This window comes from Ranitomeya imitator, chromosome 3 (genome assembly GCF_032444005.1).
Source record: "Ranitomeya imitator isolate aRanImi1 chromosome 3, aRanImi1.pri, whole genome shotgun sequence".
Lineage (NCBI taxonomy): Eukaryota > Metazoa > Chordata > Amphibia > Anura > Dendrobatidae > Ranitomeya > Ranitomeya imitator.
Window position 1 is genome coordinate 824,973,080 of NC_091284.1, and position 9,518 is coordinate 824,982,597.

Sequence of the window (9,518 nt, forward strand, 5' to 3'; positions counted from 1 at the left end):
GAATGGGGACATTACTATAAGAAGGGACCAGGATGGGGGACATTATTATAAGATGGTACCAGGATGGGGACATTACTATAAGAAAGGACCAGTGTGGGGACATTACTATAAGAAAGGACCAGGATGGAGACATTACTATAGGAAGGAACCAGGGTGGGGATATTACTGTAAGAAAGGACCAGGATGGGGACATTACAATAAGAAAGGACCAGGATGGGGACAATACAATAAGAAAGGACCAGGATGGGGACATTACTATTGGAAGGCACCAGGGTGGGGACATTACTATAAGATGGGACCAGGATGGGGACATTACTATAAGATGGGACCAGGATGGGGACATTACAATAAGAAAGGACCAGTATATGGGACATTACTATAAGAAAGGACCAGGATGGGGACATTACTATAAGATGGGGAACAGAACGGGGACATTACTAAAAGATGGGACCAGGATGGGGACATTACTATAATAAGGGACCAGGATAGGGACATTACTATTAGATGGGACCAGGATGGGGACATTACTATAAGATGGGGACCAGGATGGGGACATTACTATAAGAAGGGACCAGTATATGGGACATTACTATAAGATGGGACCAGGATGGGGATATTATTATAAGATGGGGACATTATTACAGGCTTGGTGACATTATTACAGGACGGGGGCCAGAATTACTATATCGGGCTAATTGTAAATCTTTATTACTGTATGGGGCTAAATAGAGTTGGGGAGGGGGTAAAATAAAAAGAAAAATAATGAATGAAAAATAATGGGCTAATATTTGGCCACTAAAAATGCTGTTTTATGTAAAAGAGAAGACCTGCAACCATAACTCAAAAGAATAAAAAACACACACAAAAGAGAAGATGATCAAAAGGTCATATAAAAATAATGTTATCACTGAAAACATAATCTTCTCCCAAAAAGAGCGCGGGCCCTCATATTTAATGTTTTACTCTGTGCGTCCCATTTTCCCGGCTGAGTTTGAGCCCCTACAAGTCTTGGATGTAAAGGATGAAGACTCCGAAATGCGTCTCAAGCAATAAACTGCATGTAATCCGTGTGAGGCTGGAGAAAAGGTTGTGCAGACCCCTAATCGCTCTGTATATGTAGGTCTTTAATGCCTCCACAGGAGCAGTGCTCCCATCTGCTGCTGCAGAACCTCTTTCTGATTTTATGGGCTGTGCTCTGTTATTCTCGGCTGTCCTCTCCCTTCTGACCTGAATGTGTGACTTTCTACCAGACCCAGAGAAGAAAACCATCAGTCTGGGGGTCCGGCTGATCCTGCGCAGTCTGTGGCCGCTGTATTAGCATGTGAGGGGCTGGTGGACGATGCCGATCATTTTATGGGAGAAGCTTCCACACGAGACCACCTTGTCCTCTGTAGGAACGTGTGCAGCCAGGGGGGGCGCCGCCACCGAGGAGACCACAATCACCGACGTCAGACTTTCTCTTCAGCCACTGGATTGGATGCCATCTATTTCTAACAAAAAACTGTGTGACAACTACGGTGGTCCTCCAACATCCCAGACCCCCAACCAGAAACTCTGTATCTATATCAGGGGGTCCTACTAATAACAGCGATATCCACAGTGCCCCCATAATAACAGTGATATCCACAGTGCCCCCATAATAACAGTGATATCCACAGTGCTCCATAATAACAGTGATATCCACAGTGCCCCCATAATAACAGTGATATCCACAGTGCCCCATAATAACAGTGATATCCACAGTGTCCCCATAATAACAGTGATATCCACAGTGCCCCATAATAACAGCGATATCCACAGTGTCCCCATAATAACAGTGATATCCACAGTGCCCCCATAATAACAGTGATATCCACAGTGCCCCCATAATAACAGTGATATCCACAGTGCTCCATAATAACAGTGATATCCACAGTGCCCCCATAATAACAGTGATATCCACAGTGCCCCATAATAGTGATATCCACAGTGTCCCCATAATAACAGTGATATCCACAGTGCCCCCATAATAACAGTGATATCCACAGTGCCCCCATAATAACAGTGATATCCACAGTGCTCCATAATAACAGTGATATCCACAGTGTCACCATAATAACAGTGATATCCACAGTGTCCCCATAATAACAGTGATATCCACAGTGCCCCCATAATAACAGTGATATCCACAGTGCCCCCATAATAACAGTGATATCCACAGTGCCCCATAATAACAGTGATATCCACAGTGTCCCCATAATAACAGTGATATCCACAGTGCCCCATAATAACAGTGATATCCACAGTGCCCCCATAATAACAGTGATATCCACAGTGCTCCATAATAACAGTGATATCCACAGTGCCCCATAATAACAGTGATATCCACAGTGCCCCATAATAACAGTGATATCCACAGTGCCCCCATAATAACAGTGATATCCACAGTGCCCCCATAATAACAGTGATATCCACAGTGCCCCATAATAACAGTGATATCCACAGTGCCCCCATAATAACAGTGATATCCACAGTGTCCCCATAATAACAGTGATATCCACAGTGTCCCCATAATAACAGTGATATCCACAGTGCCCCATAATAACAGTGATATCCACAGTGTCCCCATAATAACAGTGATATCCACAGTGCCCCCATAATAACAGTGATATCCACAGTGCCCCCATAATAACAGTGATATCCACAGTGCCCCATAATAACAGTGATATCCACAGTGCCCCCATAATAACAGTGATATCCACAGTGCCCCATAATAACAGTGATATCCACAGTGTCCCATAATAACAGTGATATCCACAGTGCCCCATAATAACAGTGATATCCACAGTGCCCCCATAATAACAGTGATATCCACAGTGTCCCCATAATAACAGTGATATCCACAGTGCCCCATAATAACAGTGATATCCACAGTGCCCCATAATAACAGTGATATCCACAGTGCCCCCATAATAACAGTGATATCCACAGTGTCCCCATAATAACAGTGATATCCACAGTGCCCCATAATAACAGTGATATCCACAGTGCCCCCATAATAACAGTGATATCCACAGTGCCCCATAATAACAGTGATATCCACAGTGCCCCCATAATAACAGTGATATCCACAGTGTCCCATAATAACAGTGATATCCACAGTGTCCCATAATAACAGTGATATCCACAGTGTCCCATAATAACAGCGATATCCACAGTGTCCCCATAATAAGAGTGATATCCACAGTGCCCCCATAATAACAGTGATATCCACAGTGCCCCCATAATAACAGTGATATCCACAGTGCCCCATAATAACAGTGATATCCACAGTGCCCCCATAATAACAGTGATATCCACAGTGCCCCCATAATAACAGCGATATCCACAGTGCCCCATAATAACAGTGATATCCACAGTGCCCCCATAATAACAGTGATATCCACAGTGCCCCATAATAACAGCGATATCCACAGTGTCCCCATAATAACAGCGATATCCACAGTGCCCCATAATAACAGTGATATCCACAGTGCCCCCATAATAACAGTGATATCCACAGTGTCCCCATAATAACAGTGATATCCACAGTGTCCCCATAATAACAGTGATATCCACAGTGTCCCCATAATAACAGTGATATCCACAGTGCCCCATAATAACAGTGATATCCACAGTGCCCCATAATAACAGCGATATCCACAGTGCCCCATAATAACAGTGATATCCACAGTGCCCCCATAATAACAGTGATATCCACAGTGTCCCCATAATAACAGTGATATCCACAGTGCCCCCATAATAACAGTGATATCCACAGTGTCCCCATAATAACAGTGATATCCACAGTGTCCCCATAATAACAGTGATATCCACAGTGTCCCCATAATAACAGTGATATCCACAGTGCCCCATAATAACAGTGATATCCACAGTGTCCCCATAATAACAGTGATATCCACAGTGCCCCATAATAACAGCGATATCCACAGTGCCCCATAATAACAGTGATATCCACAGTGCCCCCATAATAACAGTGATATCCACAGTGTCCCCATAATAACAGTGATATCCACAGTGTCCCCATAATAACAGTGATATCCACAGTGTCCCATAATAACAGTGATATCCACAGTGCCCCATAATAACAGTGATATCCACAGTGTCCCCATAATAACAGTGATATCCACAGTGCCCCATAATAACAGTGATATCCACAGTGCCCCCATAATAACAGTGATATCCACAGTGCCCCATAATAACAGTGATATCCACAGTGCCCCCATAATAACAGTGATATCCACAGTGTCCCCATAATAACAGTGATATCCACAGTGCCCCCATAATAACAGTGATATCCACAGTGTCCCCATAATAACAGTGATATCCACAGTGCCCCATAATAACAGTGATATCCACAGTGCCCCCATAATAACAGTGATATCCACAGTGCCCCATAATAACAGTGATATCCACAGTGCCCCCATAATAACAGTGATATCCACAGTGCCCCATAATAACAGTGATATCCACAGTGTCCCCATAATAACAGTGATATCCACAGTGCCCCATAATAACAGTGATATCCACAGTGCCCCCATAATAACAGTGATATCCACAGTGCCCCCATAATAACAGTGATATCCACAGTGCCCCATAATAACAGTGATATCCACAGTGCCCCCATAATAACAGTGATATCCACAGTGCCCCCATAATAACAGTGATATCCACAGTGCCCCATAATAACAGTGATATCCACAGTGTCCCCATAATAACAGTGATATCCACAGTGCCCCATAATAACAGCGATATCCACAGTGCCCCCATAATAACAGTGATATCCACAGTGCCCCCATAATAACAGTGATATCCACAGTGCCCCCATAATAACAGTGATATCCACAGTGTCCCCATAATAACAGTGATATCCACAGTGTCCCCATAATAACAGTGATATCCACAGTGCCCCCATAATAACAGTGATATCCACAGTGCCCCATAATAACAGTGATATCCACAGTGTCCCCATAATAACAGTGATATCCACAGTGCCCCATAATAACAGTGATATCCACAGTGTCCCCATAATAACAGTGATATCCACAGTGTCCCCATAATAACAGTGATATCCACAGTGCCCCCATAATAACAGTGATATCCACAGTGTCCCCATAATAACAGTGATATCCACAGTGTCCCCATAATAACAGTGATATCCACAGTGCCCCATAATAACAGTGATATCCACAGTGCCCCCATAATAACAGTGATATCCACAGTGCCCCATAATAACAGTGATATCCACAGTGTCCCATAATAACAGTGATATCCACAGTGCCTCCATAATAACAGTGATATCCACAGTGTCCCCATAATAACAGTGATATCCACAGTGCCCCCATAATAACAGTGATATCCACAGTGCCCCCATAATAACAGTGATATCCACAGTGTCCCCATAATAACAGTGATATCCACAGTGCCCCATAATAACAGTGATATCCACAGTGCCCCCATAATAACAGTGATATCCACAGTGCCCCATAATAACAGTGATATCCACAGTGCCCCATAATAACAGTGATATCCACAGTGCCCCATAATAACAGTGATATCCACAGTGTCCCATAATAACAGTGATATCCACAGTGCCCCCATAATAACAGTGATATCCACAGTGCCCCATAATAACAGTGATATCCACAGTGCCCCATAATAACAGTGATATCCACAGTGCCCCATAATAACAGTGATATCCACAGTGCCCCCATAATAACAGTGATATCCACAGTGCCCCCATAATAACAGTGATATCCACAGTGTCCCATAATAACAGTGATATCCACAGTGTCCCCATAATAACAGTGATATCCACAGTGCCCCCATAATAACAGTGATATCCACAGTGCCCCATAATAACAGTGATATCCACAGTGTCCCATAATAACAGTGATATCCACAGTGCCCCCATAATAACAGTGATATCCACAGTGCCCCCATAATAACAGTGATATCCACAGTGCCTCCATAATAACAGTGATATCCACAGTGTCCCCATAATAACAGTGATATCCACAGTGTCACCATAATAACAGTGATATCCACAGTGCCCCCATAATAACAGCGATATCCACAGTGCCCCCATAATAACAGTGATATCCACAGTGTCCCCATAATAACAGTGATATCCACAGTGCACCATAATAACAGTGATATCCACAGTGTCCCCATAATAACAGTGATATCCACAGTGTCCCCATAATAACAGTGATATCCACAGTGCCCCATAATAACAGTGATATCCACAGTGTCCCCATAATAACAGCGATATCCACAGTGTCCCCATAATAACAGTGATATCCACAGTGCCCCCATAATAACAGTGATATCCACAGTGCCCCCATAATAACAGTGATATCCACAGTGCCTCCATAATAACAGTGATATCCACAGTGTCCCCATAATAACAGTGATATCCACAGTGTCACCATAATAACAGTGATATCCACAGTGCCCCCATAATAACAGCGATATCCACAGTGCCCCCATAATAACAGTGATATCCACAGTGTCCCCATAATAACAGTGATATCCACAGTGCACCATAATAACAGTGATATCCACAGTGCCCCATAATAACAGTGATATCCACAGTGTCCCCATAATAACAGTGATATCCACAGTGTCCCCATAATAACAGTGATATCCACAGTGTCACCATAATAACAGTGATATCCACAGTGCCCCCATAATAACAGTGATATCCACAGTGCCCCCATAATAACAGTGATATCCACAGTGTCCCCATAATAACAGTGATATCCACAGTGTCCCCATAATAACAGTGATATCCACAGTGTCACCATAATAACAGTGATATCCACAGTGTCCCCATAATAACAGTGATATCCACAGTGCCCCCATAATAACAGTGATATCCACAGTGTCACCATAATAACAGTGATATCCACAGTGCCCCCATAATAACAGTGATATCCACAGTGTCCCCATAATAACAGTGATATCCACAGTGCACCATAATAACAGTGATATCCACAGTGCCCCATAATAACAGTGATATCCACAGTGTCCCCATAATAACAGTGATATCCACAGTGCCCCCATAATAACAGTGATATCCACAGTGTCACCATAATAACAGCGATATCCACAGTGCCCCCATAATAACAGTGATATCCACAGTGTCCCCATAATAACAGTGATATCCACAGTGCACCATAATAACAGTGATATCCACAGTGCCCCATAATAACAGTGATATCCACAGTGTCCCCATAATAACAGTGATATCCACAGTGTCCCCATAATAACAGTGATATCCACAGTGTCACCATAATAACAGTGATATCCACAGTGCCCCCATAATAACAGTGATATCCACAGTGCCCCATAATAACAGTGATATCCACAGTGTCCCCATAATAACAGTGATATCCACAGTGTCCCCATAATAACAGTGATATCCACAGTGTCACCATAATAACAGTGATATCCACAGTGTCCCCATAATAACAGTGATATCCACAGTGCCCCCATAATAACAGTGATATCCACAGTGTCACCATAATAACAGTGATATCCACAGTGCCCCCATAATAACAGTGATATCCACAGTGCCCCCATAATAACAGTGATATCCACAGTGTCCCCATAATAACAGTGATATCCACAGTGCCCCATAATAACAGTGATATCCACAGTGTCCCCATAATAACAGTGATATCCACAGTGTCCCCATAATAACAGTGATATCCACAGTGCCCCCATAATAACAGTGATATCCACAGTGCCCCCATAATAACAGTGATATCCACAGTGCCCCCATAATAACAGTGATATCCACAGTGCCTCCATAATAACAGTGATATCCACAGTGTCCCCATAATAACAGCGATATCCACAGTGCCCCATAATAACAGTGATATCCACAGTGTCCCCATAATAACAGTGATATCCACAGTGTCCCCATAATAACAGCGATATCCACAGTGCCCCATAATAACAGTGATATCCACAGTGCCCCATAATAACAGTGATATCCACAGTGCCCCCATAATAACAGCGATATCCACAGTGCCCCCATAATAACAGCGATATCCACAGTGTCCCATAATAACAGTGATATCCACAGTGCCCCCATAATAACAGTGATATCCACAGTGCCCCCATAATAACAGCGATATCCACAGTGTCCCCATAATAACAGTGATATCCACAGTGCCCCCATAATAACAGCGATATCCACAGTGCCCCCATAATAACAGCGATATCCACAGTGTCCCATAATAACAGTGATATCCACAGTGCCCCCATAATAACAGTGATATCCACAGTGCCCCCATAATAACAGTGATATCCACAGTGCCCCATAATAACAGTGATATCCACAGTGTCCCCATAATAACAGTGATATCCACAGTGCCCCCATAATAACAGTGATATCCACAGTGCCCCCATAATAACAGTGATATCCACAGTATCCCCATAATAACAGTGATATCCACAGTGCCCCCATAATAACAGTGATATCCACAGTGCCCCCATAATAACAGTGATATCCACAGTGCCCCCATAATAACAGTGATATCCACAGTGCCCCCATAATAACAGTGATATCCACAGTGCCCCCATAATAACAGTGATATCCACAGTGCCCCATAATAACAGTGATATCCACAGTGCCCCCATAATAACAGTGATATCCACAGTATCCCCATAATAACAGTGATATCCACAGTGCCCCCATAATAACAGTGATATCCACAGTGCCCCCATAATAACAGTGATATCCACAGTGCCCCATAATAACAGTGATATCCACAGTGCCCCCATAATAACAGCGATATCCACAGTGCCCCATAATAACAGTGATATCCACAGTGCCCCCATAATAACAGTGATATCCACAGTGCCCCATAATAACAGTGATATCCACAGTGCCCCCATAATAACAGCGATATCCACAGTGCCCCATAATAACAGTGATATCCACAGTGCCCCCATAATAACAGCGATATCCACAGTGCCCCATAATAACAGCGATATCCACAGTGTCCCCATAATAACAGCGATATCCACAGTGTCCCCATAATAACAGTGATATCCACAGTGCCCCATAATAACAGCGATATCCACAGTGTCCCCATAATAACAGCGATATCCACAGTGCCCCATAATAACAGTGATATCCACAGTGTCCCCATAATAACAGTGATATCCACAGTGCCCCATAATAACAGCGATATCCACAGTGCCCCATAATAACAGTGATATCCACAGTGTCCCCATAATAACAGTGATATCCACAGTGTCCCCATAATAACAGCGATATCCACAGTGTCCCCATAATAACAGCGATATCCACAGTGCCCCCATAATAACAGCGATATCCACAGTGCCCCCATAATAACAGCGATATCCACAGTGCCCCATAATAACAGCGATATCCACAGTGCCCCCATAATAACAGTGATATCCACAGTGTCCCCATAATAACAGTGATATCCACAGTGCCC